This window comes from Cololabis saira, chromosome 15 (genome assembly GCF_033807715.1).
Source record: "Cololabis saira isolate AMF1-May2022 chromosome 15, fColSai1.1, whole genome shotgun sequence".
Taxonomy (NCBI): Eukaryota; Metazoa; Chordata; class Actinopteri; order Beloniformes; family Belonidae; genus Cololabis; species Cololabis saira.
This window is the reverse complement of record NC_084601.1, coordinates 38858203-38882216: the sequence shown is the minus strand read 5'-3', so window position 1 is coordinate 38882216 and position 24014 is coordinate 38858203. Positions and strand designations below refer to the sequence as shown.

The window sequence follows — 24014 nt, the reverse complement described above, 5'->3', positions numbered from 1 at the left end:
GCTGCTTGTTCTGCAGACACAAAGGGTTTAAGATTCTTTTTACCGGCAACGTGTGACCGTACCGTCTCCACTGCAGACGTTCTCCCAATACATCATTGGTTATAACTGGAACAGGATGAACAGGTTTTTTGCCGCAGAGATACCACAGTGTTTAGAGTTGATAACGTGTGATGAATATTGAAGTGTTTTAACCCTCGTGCTGTCTTCGGGTCAAAATGACCTAATTCTCCTTCCTTCCTTCCTTCCTTCCTTCCTTCCTTCCTTCCTTCCTTCCTTCCTTCCTTCCTTCCTTCCTTCCTTCCTTCCTTCCTTCCTTCCTTCCTTCCTTCCTTCCTTCCTTCCTTCTTTTCTTCCCTTCCTTCCTTCTTTTTCCCTTCCTCCCTTCTTTCCTTCCTTCCTTCCTTCCTTCCATCCTTCTTTTCTTCCTTCCTTCCTTCTTTTTCCCTTCCTCCCTTCTTTCCTTCCTTCCTTCCTTCCTCCCTCCCTTCCTTCCTTCAAACCTTCTTTCCTTCCTTCCTTCCTTCCTTCCTTCCTTCCTTCCTTCCTTCCTTCCTTCCTTCCTTCTTTCCTTCCTTCCTTCCTTCCTTCCTTCCTTCTTTTTCCCTTCCTCCCTTCCTTCCTTCCTTCCTTCCTTCCTTCTTTTTCCCTTCCTTCCTTCCTTCCTCCCTCCCTTCCTTCCTTCAAACCTTCTTTCCTTCCTTCCTTCCTTCCTTCCTTCTTTCCTTCCTTCCTTCCTTCCTTCCTTCCTTCCTTCCTTCCTTCTTCCTTCCTTCCTTCCTTCCTTCCTTTCCTTTCTTCCTTCCTTCCTTCTATCCTTCCTTCCTTCCTTAATTCCTTCCTTCCTTCCTTCCATCCTTCTTTTCTCCCTTCCTTCCTTCTTTCTTTCCTTCTTTTCATTCTTCCTTCCTTCCCTTCTTTTCTCCCTCCCTTCCTTCTTTCTTTCCTTCTTTTCATTCTTTCTTCCTTCCTTCCTTCCTTCCTTCCTTCCTTCCTTCCTTCCTTCCTTCCTTCCTTCCTTCCTTCCTTCCTTCCTTCCTTCCTTCTTTCCTTGTTTTCTCCCTTCCACCCTTCCATCCTTCCTTCCTTCCTTCTATCCTTCCTTCTATCCTTCCTTAATTTCCTTCCTTCCTTCCTTCCTCTCCTTCCTTCCTTCCTTCCTTCCTTCCTTCCTTCCTCTCGTCCTCCTTCCTTGACCCGAAGACAGCACAAGGGTTAATTCTGAATTATAATGTAAAATCAAACCGAGCACAGATAAGGATCCCTACTAGGGGTCTGACTAACTCCTCACTCATTCATGTGGTACCTGCCTTTTCTTAACAAGGATTGTCAGCTTTATTAACACCTCGCACGAGAGTCACAACATGACAATTATTACACAACTAACACGAGTTAGGAATCACCAAAGGCTGTAAGTGTGCATCTGTTTTTTATATGACATCTAAATCTGACATGTATCTACGGAAGTATTAGGGCCAGGCAGGAGAAAAATACAAATAATATTTTTTTTTTCACTATGCACTTCGAGAAAAAAGTTGAAATGTCGAGATTAATGTTGAAGTAGAATTTTCGAGAAAAAAGTTGAAATGTTGAGAAAAAAGTCAAAATGTCGAGAAAAAAGTCGAAATGTTGAGAAAAAAGTTGAAATGTCGAGATTAATGTTAAGGTAGAATTTCGAGAAAAAAGTCGAAATGTCGAGAAAAAAAGTCGAAATGTCAAGATTAATGTTGAAGTAGAATTTCGAGAAAAAAGACGAAATGTTGAGAAAAAAGTCGAAAAGTTGAGAAAAAGGCGAAATGTCGGGAGAAAAGTCGAAATGTCGAAATGTCGAGAAAAAAGTTGAAATGTCGAGAAAAAAGTTGAAATGTCGAGATTAATGTTGAAATACAATTTCGAGAAAAAAGTAGAAAATGTTGAGAAAAAAGTCGAAATGTCGAGAAAAAAGTCGAAAAAAGTCGAGAAAAAAGTCGAAATTTTCGTGAATAAAGTTGAAATGTTGAGAAAAAAAGGCGAAATTTTCGTGAATAAAGTTGAAATGTTGAGAAAAAAGTTGAAATGTCGAGATTAATGTTGAAGTAGAATTTCGAGAAAAAAGTCGAAATGTTGAGAAAAAAGTCGAAATGTCGAGAAAAAAAGTCGAAAAAAGTCGAGAAAAAAAGTCGAAATTTTCGTGAATAAAGTTGAAATGTTGAGAAAAAAGGCGAAATTTCGACTTTATTCACGAAATTGACTCACGACTTTTTTTCTCGAAATTGTATTTCAACATTAATCACGACATTTCGCATTTTTTTCTCAACATTACGACTTTTTTTTTCGAAGTGCACAATAAAAAAAAATCTTCCACTTTCAATTTTTTTTTCTCTTGCATGGCCCTAATACTCTTCCCTACGTATCTGACACTAATTGATTTTGCTGTTTTTTTCTTTTCCTCCTGTTTCATGTTTAGGAGGCTTCTTCTTTCCACACCCCTACCTGTACTGGCTGCCACCATCTCCATCACTCAATAACTTTGTTTTTTTACGATAATAAATCTTCAATGATGAATCTATTGCTCAAGACTCCATTATGAAGGATTTTCTCAAGAGAAAGTTTTTCCTGCTAAAGCTCTTGTAGACGCCGGACATTGGGTGTTTGCTGTAAAAGGACTTCTAGCCCCTCCCACCTCATTACATTTTTCTTATTTGCTTTTACACACTTTTTAATCTTTCTACCTCTATCCTCCTCTGCGTGGTTCTCTTTGTTTTTTTGGACGTCCCTTCATAGTTTGTTTTTTGATGGCAAACTGATAATAAACATTTTTCTTCTGATTTTGTTCCCTACAATTTTTTTTTTTGTGCTACAATTGAATCAAAACAAAACTCAAAAGAATTTTAGCCATAAACCCACCCCCCTCCTATTTTGTTCAAAAATGTGGTCTACTTTTTTTGTGACTGACGAGGAGGGCCGGACGGTGGTCCCGGGAACCGCAGGGCCGGCTGGAGGGGTGGCCCCGGGGGGGGCCGGCGCAGGGCCCGGCAGGGCTGGCCAACCTCATGACTGGACGCAGCACATTCGGAGGGAACAAGCGGCGAAGGACGACGTCAACTGGACATGCCATGAGTGAGGGCCCAGGAAGGAAAGGTGACCCAGTTTTTATGTCGTGTTGATGTGTTTTACTGGAGAAAATTGACCTTATCAATCACTGAGCTGGTTTTTCTGCTATAATCCAACTGGCCTGCAGTGCAACACACACTAAAATAGGAAATCAGTGTCTTGAAATATGTAGGCTTCAACAGAACAAATGCCATTCTTTGAGGTTACCTCCATCCTAGCAATGTCTGTTTTTGAGGCTTCTGCTAGAAAATGACATATTTAATTGAAATTGAGTTTACATTAGGGCTGTTCGATTTTGCCCAAAAATAAAATCTCAATTTTTTTTCTCTCAAAACCTGATTTACGATTACGATTATTTTGTGAATTGACAAAAGGCAAAGAAATGATTTTAAATATGCTGTTTTTTTATTGAACATTTGTCCCATTGGGCTTTAAGTGCAAACTTTGCTCTTATTAAACCAAAAATGAATAATGAATAAAGTGTAAAACTCTGTAAAATAAGTTGAAAAAAAGTTTTAAAAAATATAATAAAATATAAAGTTTTATCTCTGAAAAAAAAATCAGCAAATCAGCACTTGCAAACATACAGTAAGTTATATTTCCAATTAAATAAAACAAGACATTTTCTAATTAAACTAAACTGGGTCTTTGCATGCTAAATAATAATGCAACCCATGAAGGAGGTAGAGGTGTGTAATGTCAGTCATTACATTTGCTGTTCACATTTGCACGTTTTTTGCAAAGAACACGAGCCGGTCTACGGCATCTGGCTTGAGGGATGCCCGGTGGCATGTTAGTATATCACCATGGTTACAACGCCCCCTCCTACACTAAAGAGCCTCTCCCATGGGGCACTTGTCGCAGGTATTGAGAGGTATTTCCATCAATCATTAATATGGTATCAATCATTAATATGTGTGCAGACAAGGTAAAAAAAACAAAAAAAAAAGTGAAAAATCGATTTTACGATTTTCACGTTTTAACATCGTTCTAATTACATAATCGCGATTACGATTTAAAATTGATTAATCGAACAGCCCTAGTTTACACTATATCAACAACTGTAAAACCTAACAGTACATCTTAATAACAGAAGTAAGTTGAAATAACTTAAACTTTGGAAAAAGTTGTGATCACTCATTGCCATCAGTTAAGATAACTCAAAAGTGAATTAAATAAATGTTTGAAGCTGGTATAAGATGTCTGTGTTTGTATTGTGTTAAAGCAACTTAAAGTTGAGTTATTTAAGTTATGACAACTAAAATGGTTTAAGGCAATTTGTTTCCTAAAATGAATTGAGTAGCTAGAAGTTGTGACCAATAGAATGTGATCATTTAATTTAGAGGAATAAAACTGAGTAACTTGAACTTAAGTGCTACAATTTATGTAAAGAAGATTAAATTAAGTTAGTCTGGCTTGATGCAAATGAATACAATCAACACTTTTTAAATAAGTCTGAAGGAAATACTACATATGAGTGTATAATACGTATTAGTTTTAAGTTCAGTTTACTGAATGAAATGGTACTATCAAATTTATTTAACCAAGTTACCTTAACAATAAATATTTGAGTTACTTGAACCTCAATGGAATATTGACCATATAAAAGTATTCCCCTTTTAGAGTGCACATCTCTTTGGATTCATGCAGTGACAATCGAAACCCTCCAGAAATTCATAGTCGGAGATCTCATTCAATATATGAGTCCTATTTTCCTGGATATGGTAGGATATAATATGTGATTTGTATATTTCCAGTCTTTGTTAACAATGTAAATAGCTGCCAATGTGCTATTTCCTGCCTGGAAGGGAATCAAGTACATTTAGGGACACCTTGTACAAATTTCGTGTTCAAATCATCATGCCAATGTGCATCACCAAAACAATACCTGCAGCATTTCAAAATACCACAAATATTTTAACTCGAGGGGGTGCTTTTCACGGCAGGGGTGCTGAATACTGCACAACACCGGGGTATGACTGCAGAACAAGTATAGGCGCACAATAAGAAACACTTTTTTCTCCATGAAAACACGTGATTTATTTATTATCACAAATAAAAAAATGAATGTGCCTCCTGTGGCAACCTTTTGCTGAATAATACTCGATTTAACATTCAAATAAAATATTTCTCCTTTTGCATGTGGAGATTAGCACTTTCCTTTCGAACGTATTAAATACAGACGCAATCACAATCCACGCAAAAACTTTCAGGCTTGGTAAATCTCATTGCGCGTGGTAAATGGACCAATTTGCATCTTCCCCTTATTACTTCCCCTTCGCCCCATATTGATTATTCATCAGGGCAAAAGTACTAAATGAATTGCGTGTGCTATTTTGCGCATTTGAGAGATGCAGTCCTCTTTGCACGCTGTTAGTAGATCAGCTGGCACTTTGGTTTGCGGGTGCTGTCAAGTTTGCACACGTTTTTACACACGCAAACCTTTAGTAAATCAGGCCCTTTGAGTGCAGAAAGAAACTTTGTGTGACTGAGTTTGGTGGACTGTTTCCATATCGATACATAAAACAAGATCTGCATCATCAAACTTAGTAAGGTTCAAGTCAGGTTTCATACATCGGGAGAAAACATCTCATATCTCAAGAAAATCATCAGGTATCCCAAAAACATTTGTATCTTAGGCATCAGTCCTGGTTTGGCTAATTCATGCTGCACTGTAATCTCCTAAACAATTAACTAGCTTTCCACTCGAGGAAACCCTAAGACGCAAAAAACAAGTGCATCTGAAAAGAAGCACTGACAATTTTCTTTTCTTTTTTTGTCAATGTCAAATCTTTAATCCTGTTGGCTGAGGGATTTGATCTTACGACAATTCAAGCGTGAGCAAAGAACATTTATGTTCTGCAAGCACGCCACAGAGCTTGAGCAGAAGAAACAGGAACTGAAACTCAGTAACTACTGTACAATCTGCTTTGAAGTGGAACAAAATATCTGCCTGCAAGTTGGGACTTTGTGTGTGTTTGTGGGTAAATGTGATTCCAACTTTTCCTGAGACTTTTCTCCTGATACCGCACTGAGGTTTTACTGAGACGTTTTGAGTTTGCATCTGATCACTGAGACCAACATGAACACCCTGTTCTTGGGCAGGACAGTGAGCACATACGGTTAAAAAACATTACAAAATGTGGACCAATAAAGCATATAAAGATAAAAACACTCAATGCAAAGTGATTCTGTCACAAAGGATCTTACACTTTCTGTAATTCTGTTATCACAGTTTTGAAAAGGTTGTTTTTTAACCCTTGTGCTGTATTTGGGTCATGAAAGGAGGAAAGGAAGAAGGGAGGAAAGAAGGAAGGAAGAAAAGAAGGAAGGAAGGGAGAAAGGGAGGAAGGAAGGAAGGAAGGGAAAAAGAAGGAAGGAAGGAAAGAAGGGAGGAAATAAGGAAGGAAGGAAAGAAGGAAGGAAAGAAGGGAGAAAAGATAGAAAGGAAGAAAAGAATGAAGGAAGGAAGGAAGAAAAAAAGGAAGGAATGAAGGAAGGAAGGAAGGAAGGAAGGAAGGAAGGAAGGAAGGAAGGAAGGAAGGAAGGAAGGAAGGAAGGAAGGAAGGAAGGAAGGAAGAAAAGAAGGAAGGAAGAAAAGAAGGAAGGAAGGGAGAAAAGAAGGAAGGAAGGAAGGAAGGAAGGAAGGAAGGAAGGAAGGAAGGAAGGAAGGAAGGAAGGAAGGAAAGAAGGAAGGAAGAAAAGAAGGAAGGAAGGAAGAAAGAAAAGAAGGAAGGAAGGGAGAAAAGAAGGAAGGAAGAAAAGAAGGAAGGAAGGAAGGAAGGAAGGAAGGGAGAAAAGAAGGAAGGAAGGAAGGAAGGAAGGAAGGAAGGAAGGAAGGAAGGAAGGAAGGAAGGAAGGAAGGAAGGGAGGGAGGGAGGGAGGGAGGGAGGGAGGGAGGGAGGAAGGAAGGAAGGAAGGAAGGAAGGAAGGAAGGAAGGAAGGAAGGAAGGAAGGAAGGAAGGAAGGAAGGAAGGGAGAAAAGAAGGAAGGAAGAAAAGAAGGAAGGAAGGAAGGAAGGAAGGAAGGGAGAAAAGAAGGAAGGAAGGAAGGAAGGAAGGAAGGAAGGAAGGAAGGAAGGAAGGAAGGAAGGAAGGAAGGAAGGAAGGAAGGAAGGAAGGAAGGAAGGAAGGGAGGGAGGGAGGGAGGGAGGGAGGGAGGGAGGGAGGAAGGAAGGAAGGGAGGGAGGAAGGAAGGAAGGAAGGAAGGAAGGAAGGAAGGAAGGAAGGAAGGAAGGAAGGAAGGAAGGAAGGAAGGAAGGAAGGAAGGGAGGAAGGAAGGGAAAAAGAAGGAAGGAAGGGAGAAAAGAAGGAAGGAAGAAAAAAAGGAAGGAAGGAAAGAAGGAAGGAAGGAAGGAAGGAAGGAAGGAAGGAAAGAAGGGAGGAAGGAAGGGAAAAAGAAGGAAGGAAGGGAGAAAAGAAGGAAGGAAGAAAAAAAGGAAGGAAGGAAGGAAGGAAGGAAAGAAGGGAGGAAGGAAGGGAGGAAAGAAGGAAGGAAGGGAAAAAGAAGGAAGGAAGGGAGAAAAGAAGGAAGGAAGGAAGAAAAAAAGGAAGGAAGGAAGAAAAAAAGGAAGGAATGAAGAAAAGAAGGAAGGGAGGAAAGAAGGGAGGAAATAAGGAAGGAAGGGAGGAAGGAAGAAAGAAAAGAAGGAAGGAAGGGAGAAAAGAAGGAAGGGAAAAAAGAAGGAAGGAAGGAAGGAAGGAAAGAAGAAAAGAAGGAAGGAAGGAAAATAGGGAGGAAAGAAGGAAGGAAAGAAGAAGGAAGAAAGAAAAGAAGGAAGGAAGGGAGAAAAGAAGGAAGGGAAAAAAGAAGGAAGGAAGGAAGGAAAGATGGAAAGGAGTAAAGAGGAAGAGAGGAGGAAGGAGAGAGCGGGAGGAAACAAGGAAAGGAGAATTAGGTCACTTTGACCCAAAGACAGTACGAGGGTTAAGTCAGTTTCATGCTGAATGTGTTTTACTCTGTTTTCTCAACAGATCAAGTTGGCGTTCTTCGTGGCGATCGTGGGAGTGGTTCTGACGGTCCTCGGCGTCGGGACGGAGTTCTGGGTGGAGCTGGCACCATCAAAGAATTTCTACAACAATCAGGTGAAGAAAGAAAGCTCTTTTTTTCATGACAAAGAGAGCTATTTTGAACTGATTCACAGGCACTTAAAGGCATCGCAGATGTTTTGCAGGACAAAAAGCATTGGGACTATAATGGATAGAGAGAGAGAGTTCTGGCTGATCTTTTCTTGTCCTTGTGCAGACGTGTCTAGCAGCTCACTACGGCCTGTGGAAGGGCTGCACCAAGACCCTGTGGGTGGCCGACATCGACCCGGAGCGAGAGAGCTGTGGACCCGCTGAACTGCCCGGAGGTGTGAGAGAATTACTGTCTCGCTGAGTGGACGTGTGTTTTATAACGCTCTGCTGGAAGAGGGCTGGTTTGAGCACATTATTGACGAGCGAGTTGTCAGCACGTCTGTCGAGCTCCGTCAAACAGCTTAGTTTGAGGGTTTGAGTGAACATGAGTAGTATACCTGACTTTCAGGCTGGACAAACGATGCTCCTCTCTCTCTCGCTGTGATGGATGCCCTTCTGAATAGTTTGGCTCACTCGCCGGCTGAGTCAGTGTAACATAGTCTGAGTGGAATGGTCCACATTTTTAGGTCAAGTGTAGCATAATACCTGTGCAATTTAACTTTAACTTTCAGCACTGGACGGCCCGTTTTGCAAAGTAAAATGGGCCAAATGGCGCCAATATAATACATTAAAAGAGAAAAGTCTTGGTTCTAGCAAATTTATAGTTCAGTCTTTTTAAAGTGTTCATGAGCTGCGGGAGGAAGGAAGAAAAGAAGGAAGGAAGGGAGAAAAGAAGGAAAGAAGGAAGAAAGGAAGAAATAAAAGAAGGAAGGAAGGGAGGAAAGAAGGAAAGAAGGAAGAAAGGAAGAAAGATAAGAAGGAAGGAAGGGAGGAAAGAAGGGAGGAAAGAAGGAAGGAAGGAAGGAAAGAAGGAAGGGAGGAAATAAGGAAGGAAGGGAGAAAAGAAGGAAGGAAGGAAGGAAAGAAAGAAGGGAGGAAAGAAGGAAGGGAGGAAATAAGGGAGGAAAGAAGGAAGGAAGGAAGGAAAGAAGGAAGGAAGAAAGAAAAGAAGGAAGGAAGGAAGAAAAGAAGGAAAGAAGGAAGAAAGGAAGAAATAAAAGAAGGAAGGAAGGGAGGAAAGAAGGAAGGAAGAAAGATAAGAAGGAAGGAAGGGAGGAAAGAAGGGAGATAAGAAGGAAAGAAAGAAGGGAGGAAAGAAGGAAGGGAGGAAATAAGGGAGGAAAGAAGGAAGGAAGGGAGGAAAGAAGGAATGGAAAAAAGAAGGAAGGAAGGAAGGAAAGAAAGAAGGAAAGGAGTAAAGAAGGAAGGGAGGAGGAAGGAGAGAGCAGGAGGAAAGAAGGAACAGGAGAATTAGGTCACTTTGACCCAAAGACGGTTCAAGGGTTAAGTCAGTTTCATGCTGAATGTGTTTTACTTTACTCTGTTAAGTGTCTTAACTCTAGCAAATTTATAGTTCAGTCTTTTTAAAGTGTTTATGAGCTGCTAATTTAAGTTGTGACTAAGGGTAAAGTAAATGCGTCAGGGCTGTGGATCAATAATGTCCTTTAGACATGCAACTTTGACTTTCCTTCAGGAGTGGGTGGAAGAAAAATGGCAAAACCTTTTGAAATGTTGCTTTTCTTTTCAATGACTCACTTCTTTTATGAAGAATGGTTCACACTAAAAGCAAAGTTTAGCCAATATTAGATGTTAAAGCACCTCAAACAGACATAGAAACACCCCGAACACAAACACTACAGCCCCAAACCAAAGCAGCGAGAGGGGACGAATGGGCGGTAGGGCATGCCCATATCAAAATTTCCAGAAATTTTCTAGTTGTTACTACTGTTACACTGTTTCTTAATTTGACAATTAGTTATGAATTTTCTATTCTAACCACTCAAAAATGCAACAATGCACTAAAACAAAAAAACCTGATTCTGATAGTGAATCTAACATAATCGATGACTCTTATCAACAAGATGCCTCTCAAAACTCTCAAACTAGATTTATATCATTTTACAAATGGATTACGAAAATTAACAACAGAAAACTGTGTGAGCCTCAAACGTTTCAAATCGTTTATGTTGATGCACATACTGTATCTACCAATGAAACAACTGATGAAACAAACTCGTAAAGTAGAGATACTGTTGCCTGATGACAGTGAGACCAGGCCCTAGACCAGGGATATTCAACTGGCGGCCCGCGGGCCACTTGGGGCCCGCCAGGAGCTTTTATGTGGCCCCTGGTCATATTTTAAAAAAGGGGGGGAAAGTAGTGTTGTCTCGATCGATCGGCCGCCTGATCCGTGGCGGCCGGAAGTGACAAAGTAAGCGAAATGAACATGGTTTACATATCGCATTTTGTTAATTAATAAAAGTTTAAGATGCTTGGTAGCCTTTTCAGTTGGTTAATGATTCATTGGACAGTGTTTGTTCATGTTAATCTCTGTTGGAGATGTTTTTTACTACTTCTGATTTTTTGCCAGTGTTGCACAGTGTTAATGTTTGTCACATTATTTGTTATTAACCTCCGTTGTTTAGAGGACTTTTACATCATTAGGCTTCTAGGATTGGCCTGAAATTTCTTTCATTTGAATCTCTAAATGAGGACTTTGCATTTCAGATTAACTTCTAAGCCTCCTATCATTTCATGCAATTGTTTTGTTTTGCTGATATAATGCACAGATGTGTCATAAATAAAGGAGCTTACGGTTAATATTTTGGTTGCTTATTTATAACATCAAACTGGCTACTATGGACTGAAATGCTTGTGCTCAATGCTTAATATAATATTCAAATAAGGAAATGTTGGTGGAAAGTGGTGCTTTGTCATTATGGTGTGTTTTATTAAAAGTAGGTAAATATCAATTTCATTAAGTTTGCACAGTGCATGGTTTCAAAATGAACTTGCATTTAAAATAGTACTTCTTTATCTGAATATTATATTTAACATTCACAATGACTAAATCTGGAGACAATTAATACATAATTCATATGTACACTAGACAGATATAATCTCCTCCTCATCCCTGTGCACAAATGTATTATATATACATAAATCTTCGTCTTTGAGTGCAAAATACATTTTGAAAACCCCCAAATTTTCCGCCTGCGCGCTTTGTGCGCTCAATAAGTGCGGCCCTCTCCATACAGTCCTTTTGGAGATGTGGCCCCCTGCCTAATCTAGTTGAATACCCCTGCCCTAGACCGTAAATGGGAGATACAGAAAAAGGATGGATGAATGAATGAAGCATCCATCTATATGTGGTCCTGCAATAGATTACCACCTGTCCAGAGTGTTTTCCAGCCAAATCAGGGGCCACATCCCTCATAAGATGCAGCCTGGACAGTCTGGTCTGGGGCTTCATGAAAACATTGACCTAGGTGTCGTTCCCCTCTTGTTCACAGCCATTTCTACCACTACAGATAACCAAAACAGCTGCAACAGAGTGAAGACGAGCTTCAAGCGATAACTCATACAGGAGCATCTGTTAAGTCTCACTAGGCATTGGGCTCGAGTGCACGACACAGGAAGGCAGAGGTTGAGTCGGAAGGGCCTTAATTGCAGTTTGGTTGGGAAAAAAGGTTGAGGCCTGGGGAGCTGGGGTGACAGGAGGGTGAAGGAGTGGAGTAGATTGGCTGGCAGTCCAACCACATCGCTGCACAACGGGTAAGAGAGAAACAGGCAATTCCTAGGGAAGATCTGGCGATGAATGAGTGAAGAACCAGGGTTTAAATAGGCAGAGGGATCTGATGAGGAGAGTGGCTGGACCTGTGCTGGACCTGGCTGGAAGGGTTAGGCAGGGGCGTCAATTGGATATGGCAAGGTATGGCAGCCGGTATTGGCTTCGAGGGTTAAATGTAAATGTTTGTTTTTTTAAATACATTTCTGGAATTACTCTGTGTCTCTTTGTATTGATTTTTCTATTACTTAATACATATAGAATAACTACAAATGCAAATCGGAACAATATGATCGATTTCACTAGTTATTATACACTGCAAAAACTCAAAATCTTAAAAATCAAAACACTCAAAATGTTAAAATTCTAATTTTTAGTCAAAACAAAATCTCATTACATTTAAGACAAGACTCAAAAATAACCATTTTGACCTGTTTCAAGTAGATTTTCACTTAAAATAAGTAGAAAAATCTGCCAATGGAACAAGATTGTCTTGCTTGTGAGAAGATAAATCTTGTCCCACTGGCAGATTTTTCTACTTTTTTCAAGTGAAAATTTACTTGAAACAGGTGAACAAGTTTTTTTTTCTGGTAATGACTCTTGTTTTAAGTGTAATGAGATTTTTTGACTAAAAATTAAACATTTTAACTAGAAATAAGACAAATATTCCTGGTAAGATTTTGAGTCTTTGCAGTGAGCGAGACTGCATTTGAAAAAGTTCCAATTTTCTTGACCACACAGATAAACTACTGTACATAACAGACTTGTGTGATAAGTATTTGCTGGACGTGTTGATTGATACTCTAGTTAAGTTCTGTGACTTGTAACCTTGCCATACCTTAGCTTCGACTGAATTGACCCCACTGGGGTTAGGGTTAGGGGTTAGGGTTAGGGTTAGGGTTTAGGGTTAGGGATTACGGCCCCCTGAGGGGAACCAATACGCTTCTGCCTCCTACGCTCGTTAGCGATTCCAGAGATTGCTGAAGGTAGTGTTGCACTCTCCATCGTACATCCTGTTTGAGATCTGTATGCACTAAAGTACTTTGTCAGTGGCGTATGGTGTGGTACCTCTGAGTTAGTTTCAGAGTCTTGTTTTGAGATGTGCTGTATCGTGTATTAGGATAGCTGGGTACCCCTTATGAGTGTAGTCGGATTATGGGTGATCCGGTGTCTTCGTATGTGGCTAGTGGGTGCATTTTGAGAGGAGAGTTGGGAGATTAGATGGGGAGAAGGGGGGGGGTCTTGATAGTCCGGAGAGGAGAGATTTAGGTGAGGGTTCTTTTGTACAAGGTTAGGGTTTGGGTTAGGGTCAGGGTTAGGGTTAGAATTTGGGGTAAAGGTTAGGGTTATGGTTAGGATTTGGGGTGAGGGTTAGGTTAAGTTTAGGGTTAGGGTTTAGGGTTAGGGTTAGGGTTAGGATTCGGGGTTTTGGTTAAGGTTAGGGTTTGAGCTGAGCCTGGATTTCGGTTAAGTTTAGGGTTAAGGTTAGTATTTGAAATGTGTTAGGTGAAATGTAAATGAGGCATGGAGACCCCTGGTGGCTGGAATGTGTCAGATGTGTGTATTTGTGTTAGTAAATCGGGAGTTATTAAGATGATTAAAAAGATTTAAGATATAAGAAAAGGTGTTTAGAATTTTAAAGTAGATCTGAATTTATTGAGAGGATGACCCTGTTTGTTTGGAGGTCGGTTTTAAGTGTATTAATTCCTAGTTTAGGATAACCTTAATTATTATCCCTCCTGGAGGCCCGGGTGAGATAGTAATAATGGTACTTAATAGAAATTTCTGGACTTTTCTTCAGTGGTATGCCAACGTATCAACAAACGTTTCGGCCGCTTAAATAATAATAAGGGTTTAGGGTTTAGGGTTAGGGTTAGGATTAGGGTTTAGGGTTAGGGTTGGGGTTTAGGGTTTAGGATTAGGGTTAGGATTAGGGTTTAGGGTTAGGATTAGGGTTTAGGGTTAGGGTTAGGATTAGGGTTTAGGGTTAGGGTTAGGATTAGGGTTTAGGGTTAGGGTTGGGGTTTAGGGTTTAGGGTTAGGATTAGGGTTTAGGGTTAGGGTTAGGATTAGGGTTTAGGGTTAGGGTTAGGATTAGGGTTTAGGGTTAGGGTTAGGATTAGGGTTTAGGGTTAGGGTTAGGATTAGGGTTTAGGGTTAGGGTTAGGATTAGGGTTTAGGGTTAGGGTTAGGATTAGGGTTTAGGGTTAGGGTTGGGGTTTAGGGTTTAGGGTTAGGGTTAGAGTTAGGGTTTAGGTTTAGGGTTAAGGTTTAGGGTTATGATTTAGGGTTAGGTTTAGGGTTAGGGTTTAGGGTTAGGGTTTAGGGTTAGGGCTAATCACCCAGTCACCTGCGGCGAAGAGCACGCAGTGCACGAGCTGTTGGGGTGAGGCAGACCGGTTGTTGTGGAGGGACAGCATTAGGGAATGAGTGGAGGTGACTCCGTAACAGCAACCATGAAAAACTCTTCAAAAATGACAACGATGGCTGCAATTAAAGGCTTTGTTTCTCCTAGCCTTTTTAGATTAGATTCTGCTAGAATCGCTGGATGATGAACACGTGTTTAATGCGCGTTGGTTAATATAAATGCAGGGTGTTATATGCCACCTCGTGTCTGTAGGTTAGTTGAGGGGAGAGATGGCGAGTCGGGAGGCTTTATCCACGTAACATAACGTGAGATGTGTAGGCGTGGAGAATGACGTATTGTCCCTACATGAGCAAGATGAAACACGCCATCACACAGGTGTCATTTGCAAAAAAAGGACGGATGAACCTCGGGATGAGCGTTTTTTGGCTTTGTTTTGCTTTTGTTTTGTCATTTTTGTGGCCAGTTGTTCAAACAATTGTTCATACCATCCTTTGTGGTTCCGACATGCACCGGGTTATGGCGTCCTCGACTCTGAGGTCGAGTAGCTCGGGGATCTCCTTTCTCCTGCAAGTATACGCCCTACCTGTGACCCCCTGTTACTGTTGATGTTACTTTCAACAACTGTTTCCTTATTTTATAATAACAATATTTTTAATAATTTTCAATGTACAAAGGACAGACGACAAGCTAGATCCGCATGTTAAACGCGGGGTATTCACCAATGTCAAAGGGGTTTTAGGCCTATCTAATGGTCTCAAAAGTCAGTTTCCCCTGTGAACAATGGCACTGTCCCCTGGAAATGTGATCTAAGAAGGCAGGCCGAGGTTAAACTGAGTGAAATGAAAAGTCCTAACCTTTGCAGAACTTCTCATTTCACTTTAGTTTATTTATACTGATTATCATAAGAAATGGAGACACTTTGCAATCTGAGCTTATGTTAGATTTATCTGAGTCTGAGAGAAGAACAATGTACATTCACAACATCTGCTATCCGTTGCAGTCATGACAAACTCAACATGAGTATTTAGATATGCAAGACTGCAAATGTTCTAACTTAGAGACCTTTTTCTACAAGGGACAAATTAAACCACATTCAGAGGAATTTTTGAAGTTAGACACTCTACATCATTTGAATCAACATTGAAAATAGTCCCAGAGGACTAGGGTTGAAAGGCACTCTCGTTTCAAACAGCTGAATCAGAACTGACCCCTGCATTTCGTTGACACTTGGTTAGAACAAGCTCCCGGCTGCTGAGCTCTGTCCCTGGAACCTTCCAGGCCGTCCTACAGGCACTCATGTTAGTTAGTCAGTCTGTTAGAAAAATTAACCACCTAACAAAAACTGAATGATGAAAATGAATGATTATGCTCAAATGGCTCTTTATTCACAGCTCATTAGCTATGCTCAGAAATCAATATAGTGCTAAACGCTAAGATGCAGAAGTGATGACTGCTAGCCATTGGATAAACTGGTCAATTAACACAAATATTTCTTCTTTCTATCATTTTGGTAGATCTGCTACAAAAATAAATAAATATTAAATATAAAATATTAAATATATTGAATATTAATCATCTCCCAACATTTGCCGCGGATGTGAAACTGAATGTTTTGAACCAGCCTGTCGGTTCCTTTTATTTCTGCAGCAAAATTTACTTTTGGATCAAGCCCCCAGTGGTCAGTCGATGAACTGCATATATTTCTTTTTACCTTCCAGGGTGGCCACAGAAGTTAGAATGTTGGTGCATAGCGACAATCCACAAATATCTGGGGTTAAAATTAGTCTATAAAGTTAGGATTGAATTGTCCAAGTATCTATTTAGCGTTACAGAAATAAACATAGTTGCTCACAAGATGTTTTGACATTCATCATTTGCAGTTCGTATCATGTGACACTGATGCTCAGCTATGCTAAACAACTTTGAAGATCTAAAAATGAATCTAATCATTTATCAGCACGGATTGCGAAACCAAGTGTGTTGAAAATGGCTTGGAAATAGCCTGTTTTAACTAGAATATGGTGTAAAAGTTAATTTATTTCAATAATTCAACTAGAATATGGTGTAAAAGTTAATTTATTTCAATAATTCAACTAGAATATGGTGTAAAAGTTAACTTATTTCAATAATTCAACTAGAATATGGTGTAAAGGTTAATTTATTTCAATAATTCAACTAGAATATGGTGTAAAAGTTAATTTATTTCAATAATTCAACTAGAATATGGTGTAAAAGGTTAATTTATTTCAATAATTCATATAGAATATGGTGTAAAAGTTAATGAAAATATGGTACAAATCGTGTCCCGTATTAGTTCAATACGGGACGCAACATTTTTTTCTCAAATAAAGGACAATTCCGTATTTTACGGGACGGGTGGCAACCCTAGTTACAAGTCACCATAATTATTACTTTGATTGGGCATGACGACAGTGTGTGATGAATAAACCATTAAAAAGTAATTTTTTAACAAGTTAAAGTTTAACATCCAGTTTCAGTCCGTAATGGTATATCATTGGTTCCTTTTCAACTAAAGGTAATAAAGGTATTAACATGTTCTGGGATGGTTGTAAAGGTCAAATTATTGTCTTACTGGCCAGTTTCAGTTAGCCGTTATTTATTTTAATGGAGGTTTATGTTGTCAAGCTGGATTTGTATGCAGCTGTCTTTGCTTTAACACTGATGGCAGCTGTGGTGGAAACAAAAAAACCATAGAGTATGAGGCTTTCATCGCACTAATTAAGAGCGATGTGTGCGCGTGTTTCTTGCTTGTGTTTGCAAAGTGTGAGAGGGAACAGATAGAGGTGTCACATACTATTTGACGGCTAAACTCTAATTACTGTAGCACTCTGTCAGGGACAGCAGAATACAAATTGTGCAGGAAGCTTTGTATTGTCACCTTGGGCTTGCCAATGGCGTTCACGGCTGATTGTGTTTGATGGGGTACAATTAAGACTAAATCGTACAGGGTTGGCATGCGAGAGTGGTAGAGAGACGCGGCTCCTTGAATTTCAATAAGATGTTTATCAAGATTGTCTTCAGCTAATGCAGATTACGTGGCAGTGTCTCTGTCTGTCTCAATTACAGTAGCTGTTGCTCTTCCTCCACCTTTTTTTTTCTCCTGCAGAAGCGAACTGCACCTTCTTCAAGTTTTTCACCACGGGGGAAAATGCTGTGATGTTTCAGAAGACAACACAGAAGAGTGAGTCATGCACCTTTTTTGTCTCTCTTCCCCTCAGTCGCTGTAGCAAACGTATCCACCTACTCCCTCCTCTCCTCACTCTTTTCACTATTTTCACCGGCTTCCCTTTTCTTCTCTTTGCTCCTTTTTTCCATCTGTGCTTTCAAGCCTTCTTGCTGTCACCTCGCTCCCGTAATTTTCCCCTCTGTTCCTTCATCCTTTTCCCTTCTTCTCTGTCTCGCTTCATCGCCTCGCAGTGCGGTTTCAGGCTAGCTATTGTCTACTCCCTGAGTGTTTTAAAATGTATCCCGCCTACGCTGTGTTCGAGTGTCTCTCAGCTGCTGTCTAACCTCTCGCTTCACTGGCAGCTTCCTGATGGAGAAAGTTCACTATGTGCCATACAGTGAATTAAAAAAGACAGACATCCCACATCCAGGGCCGGTTCTAGAAAATGATGACGAGGGCTGCATCTCAGATCAGAGGGGGTGCACATGCCTGGCACGTTATTCAACACTAAATAGGGCTGTTCGATTAATCGATTTTAAATCGTAATCGCGATTATGTAATTAGAACGATGTTAAAACGGGAAAATCGAAAAATCGATTTTTCACTTTTTTTTTTCTTCTTTTTTTTTTTTTTTTACCTTGTCTGCACACATATTAATGATTTATACCATATTAATGATTGATGGAAATACCTCTCAATACCTGCGACAAGTGCCCCATGGGAGAGGCTCTTTAGTGTAGGAGGGGGCGTTGTAACATGCCACCGGGCATCCCTCAAGCCAGATGCGGTAGACCGGCTCGTGTTCCTTGCAAAAAACTTGCAAATGTGAATAGCAAATGTAATGACTGACATTTGTTTTATTTAATTGGAAATATAACTTACTGTATGTTTGCAAGTGCTGATTTGCTGATTTTTTTTTTTTCAGAGATAAAACTTTATATGTTATTATATTTTTTAAAACTTTTTTTCAACTTATTTTACAGAGTTTTGCACTTTATTCATTCATTTTTGGTTTAATAAGAGCAAAGTTTGCACTTAAAGCCCAATGGGGCAAATGTTCAATAAAAAAACAGCATATTTGAAATAATTTCTTTGCCTTTTGTCAATTCACAAAATAATCGTAATCGTAATCGAAAATCGGATTTTGAGAGAAAATAATCGAGATTTTATTTTTGGGCAAAATCGAACAGCCCTAACACTAAATTATGCATTTTCCCATAATTTCAAGCGGAATGATACTAGCAAAACAAGAATATTTAAAGTGTATTTCAAATGCTCATCTAACCAATCATAACAGAACGGACCGACCTTCTGTTATGATTGGTTAGATGAGGACCCAAACGCAGGAGAGCAGGAGCCAGGAGTTCACAACAAAAAAGGGTTTATTTACAAAAAGGCAAAAACAAAGCGCTGCTTGGCAGGATTAACAAAAAACCAGGATCGTGAAGGACAAAAACTACGAGGAGACATGGAGGTAGAAACAGTACGGACCGACAGGGAACAAGTTACTTTTAGGCAACTAGTCATCATATTCTGCTCTCTAAAACACATTGTCACGTCTGGGGGTAAGGTGTGGACCCAAACGCAGGGAGAGCAGGGGTTCAATGAAAACAAAAGGATTTATTCCATAAAGGTAAAAACAAAAAGCACTGCTTGGCAGGATCTAAACTTAACATGAATGGGGATCAAAAATCAGGAGCACATGGAGGAAAGAACAGTACGGTCCGACAGGGAACAAGGGAATGACAAGACACTGAGGGGATAACGAGACATGACGAGACACAGGTGCAGACACTCAGGGCAGATGGGAAACAGGAGGGACAGAACTGAAACTCAAACTGGGGGGAAATGTCAAACCCTGACAAGCAACAGATGTTTCTTACCCTGAAAATAAAACTTAGAAATTCAAACTAATTTTATCTATACAGCTCAAAACCATCACTAAACATGTCATTTCAAGTGGAATGATACCAGTCAAACAATAATATTTAAAGTGTCTTTCAAGTGTATTTTTGCAGTAATATCGCTGCAGAACAAAGAAAATGCTACATTTAACGTGTTAACGGTGCAGCAGAGAGCAGCGTCTTGCTGGTGCAGGTAACTGCACGCTGGACGCAGATGAGTGACGTACACTGAAGGCTGATTTATGGTTCCGCGTACCCTACGCCGTAGGCTCTGCGTTGGTGTAACGCGGAACCATAAATCAGCCTTAACGCGCGCGCACTTGTCAGTTTTTTTTTCGTCTTTTCAACTTAGCATGCAAACACATAAACTGAGGGTGCAATGCTTATGCACCGTAGAACCGGGCCTGCCCACATCGCTCATTGCTATTGGTCTATAACAGTGGTTCCCAACCTTTTTTCCTTGGAACCCCCCCTACTTGTGTCTAAGACCAGCCAGGCCCCCGACCCGTACGTACTAGCAGCAAAATAGTCTTTAATTGAAAAAATGAACATTAATTATGTTTGTTTTTATACATTTCTCTTTGGTCTACTCTGTATACATATGACTTTGTTTTTCTCCAATGTCACCAATGTATAAAATACGCACAAAAGGACATAAAAATATGTCTGAAAAATGTCTCTTTTAATATGAGACCAACATTTTTTAACATTTTTCCTTTAACAACCTGTCGGAGTAGATTAAAGGTTGAGTAATGATATAATAATAAGGAATGAAATCATTTCCTGTGTTTGTCACCAGTGTATAAAAAACACAAAAAATATTCAAGACATTTATAAATTATTCCTAACAATGTCTTATGAATGACTCATTCGCAAATATAATTTTTACAACTGCATCATTTCAAAGCAGACAAAGTTCCGCGGGTTGGGAGACACTGGTCTATAATACTCAAAGAAGTAATTTAACACGGTCACAAGTTGTGTTTCTTTAACCCCTGAAAATCATCCATATGGAAAATGTGAATTTATAATATGCCAAATATAATATCTTATAAAAACTGCAATAGAAGCACCTTTATTACACCTACAAGCCCCACAACAAACAGAAAAAAAATCATATTTGCATATCTCCAGGCTCCTTTGATGTAGCAGGCGTGAGATGAGGAGTAGTTGCCTCACACAGCTCATCAAAAATCCTCCTAATGTGGCCAGCTCCATATTTAACCGTCTTGACTTGCAACAATTTATTGCGTACATCTATCTCTTTTATGAGTACAAATTAAGATGGCTAGAGCGGTTCCAGAAACAGATATCAACCTGCCACACATCACAAGGGCCTGGATGATTTATTTTTGTAGCACTTAGAGCAGTGTCTCCCAACCTGGGCTCCGGGCCCCCCCTGGGGGGACGCCAGAGATCTCTGGGGGTGCCAAAACTTTGTCTGCTTTGAGGATATGTAGTTGTACAAATGTACAAATTATATTTGCGCATGTTAAATAAATAAAAAATCATAATAACACACCTAATGGAATACTGTAATCCAGTGGTTCCCAAACTTTTTTTTGCCAGGCCCCCCTTTTTGTACATAACAAATTCTCTCTCCCTCACTGCACATATGTGTTGAAGGCAAAATCTTAAAGAAATAAATAATCTTAAAATTAAAAAAAAGAATTCATGAAAAAAATAAATAATATATATATACTTTCCACACGGCGCGCTGTACGGTCGTCAAAATACGGTAGTGTTTTAAAATGAAAATTATTTAGCAGGATAAAAACTTAAAAAGGTATTATTATATCATTATTCAACATTTAATCATACTACTACTCCGACAGGTTGTTAAAGGAAAAATGTCAAAAAATGTTTCTCTCATATTAAAAGAGACATTTTTCAGAAATTATTTTATGTCCTTGCAATTAGTTTTTGTGCATATTTTATACATTGGTGACACAAAATGAAGGTGAGAAAAACAAAGTCATCTGTATACAGGGTAAACCAAAGAGAAATGCATCAAAAAAACATAATTAATGTTCAGTTTTTTTAATTAAAGATTTGTAACGAATCACTTTACTCTTTTGGTGCCAGTACGTACGGGTCGGGGGGCCCGGCTGGTCTTAAACACAAGTAGGGGGGACAAGGAAAAAAGTTTGGGAACCATTGACTTAGAGGACAAAACACAATGTTGACCCCATTCAGACCTTCCTTAAGAAATCTCGTTGCAAGTTGACATTGATACATTACTTTTATGACTTTTTCTTTCTTTTTTTTTCTTTTTTTTCTCTTTTTTTCCCCTTTTTTTTCTTTTTTTTCTCTTTTTTTTTCTTCCTTTTTTCTTCTTCTACTTTTATGACTTTTTCAAGTATTTGTTTTAAATAACCCTATCCTCTCTTGATCAGATCTTAACGTGGCAGCAGCGATGTTGGCCATGTTCAGCCTGTTCCTGATGGTGATGGGAGCCATCTGCATCACTATGTCTCTCAGTAAAGAGATCTTGTTCTTCCTAAAGCCAGCATCCATCTGTTTTATTCTATCAGGTCAGTAAAACAATCCGTCGGATGTTATTTATATCAAACGGCAGCAACGGAGAGCCTCTCACATCTGTTCCCACTGTCCGTTCCCCAGGTATTCTGGTGCTCCTGTCCCTCATGGTTTTCCACCAGTCTGTCCTGGCATTCCTGGCCAGTGACCACACGGTTCCTCTGCACCATGAGCTCTCCTGGTCAGTGTCATGTATTGGCTGCGCCGGCGCCATCCTAATTGTGGGTGGGATCCTGTTCCTGTTGTTGGCGCTGCCCTGCAGCCCCTGGCAGAAATGCTTCCCTCATAAGGACAGTAGCAGTTAGTGGCTCCGTGGTGATGTTACACTTTATCTGCTCCTTTTTTGAGGAGGAAGGAAGGGGGCAGAGAGGTGAGGATGTTTCCCAGACACATCTTGGCAAAGAGATTACTTCTTCTGCTCATGTGAGAAGAATGTAGGAATTTTCTTTCATTGCAGAAGAATCTTTTTAAAAAATTATCATTATTTTTGTCGTTGTTGCCCTGGGAGTACGGAAGAGTATTAGGGCCATGCAGGAGAAAAATAAAAATTATATTTTAGAGATAAAGATTTTATTTTCCATTATGCACTTCGAGAAAAAAATTGAATTGTCGAGATAAAAGTCGAAATGTTGAGAAAAAAGTCAAAATATCCTGAATAAAGTTGAAATGTTGAGAAAAAAGGCGAAATTTCGACTTTATTCTTGGAATTGTATTTCAACATTAATCTCGACATTTCAACTTTTTTCTCGAAATTGTATTTCAACATTAATGTCGACATTTAGATTTTTTTCTCGAAATTGTATTTCAACATTAATCTCGACATTTCGACTTTTTTCTCGAAATTGTATTTCAACATTAATCTCGACATTTCGATTTTTTTCTCGAAATTGTATTTCAACATTAATGTTGACATTTCAACTTTTTTCTCGAAATTGTATTTCAACATTAATCTCGACATTTCGATTTTTTTCTCGACATTCCGACTTTTTTCTCGAAGTGCACAATAAAAAAAAGTCTTCCCCTCTCAAATATTTTTTCCTGGCCCGAATACTCTTCCGTACTGTGAGCCAGTCTGGATGGCTGTTGTTAAGTTTAGTTAGAGTGATTACAAATTATTTAAAAGGAAGACTTTATACACCCTTTTTTTGGTCAAAAGTTGAAATAATTTCTTGGTTTCCTCCGGAAATGTCTGTGACATTCTTCCTTTTCAAGATGTTTTTACACCTCTGTTCGTTGTTTTTTTATGGGGTGGAGTCAGTGATTAAACTCCATCGCTCTTCTCCATAGGATGTGCATCTTTTGAAATCAGTATCCTTGGTAGTATTTCATACACCCAGATATATTCCCTCATGTAAAAAGAAAAAAATAACCTTTTCTGCACTCGATATGTTCTCTTTAATATATTTAAACATCTATTTACTGAAAATCTGAATGCCTTATGCATGCCGTGTTTCCATGTATGGTCATTTTAATGCTCAGATGTGTGTGGGAAACACTTCTATATGTCTTACAATTATCCTACAGTGTTTGGAGCCAATTCACTGCTACTGTAGTCCTATAAATAGATAAAAAATTATATTCCCTTGATGTGACGGTAACTTCTCTCCAATGTTACTCATTTTACTTCTGTTATATAGGCTTATTATCATGTCATATGTTTCACAAACATCCATAGCAGCCTAAACTTTGCAGAGTGATTTTAGTCCCTGGTTTGAATGAAACTTTTAGCATTGGTATTTTGTGTCCCTGAGTACTGATATTGTTATAAAGCTGGTCAGAATGAATACTAAAATGGTGGGGGCTGAAGCCTTATCCACATTAGACAATATTGATTTGGAAATGTTTAAATGAAACCAATCTGGAACCACATTACCATCTCAACTCTGTGTTGGGAAAGATCTCCGTTCACATTTGCACCAACTAATGCACATGTTACACTGCCATCCATGCTAACTGGACCTGCATGCAAAAGTGAAAACAGGTACCGTATTTTCTGGACTATAAGCCGCTACTTCTTTCATAGGTTTTCAACCATGCGGCTTATACAAAGGTGCGGCTATTCTGTGGATTTTTCCTCCACCACTCGGGGCGCTCTAACCGGAATTAGAATCAAAACCAAGACAAAATAAATGCAAAGAAGAATACGCTACTTCTTCTTTAGCAGATAGAAGTAGGTAGAAGC

The 24014-nt window shown here is 39.4% G+C and overlaps 1 pseudogene; it reads left to right on the top strand.

Annotated features, from left to right (window-relative positions):
• The first annotated feature begins 2905 nt into the window (after positions 1-2905).
• LOC133461340 (voltage-dependent calcium channel gamma-6 subunit-like) lies at positions 2906-22615 on the top strand (annotated as a pseudogene).
• The last annotated feature ends 1399 nt before the right edge of the window (positions 22616-24014 follow it).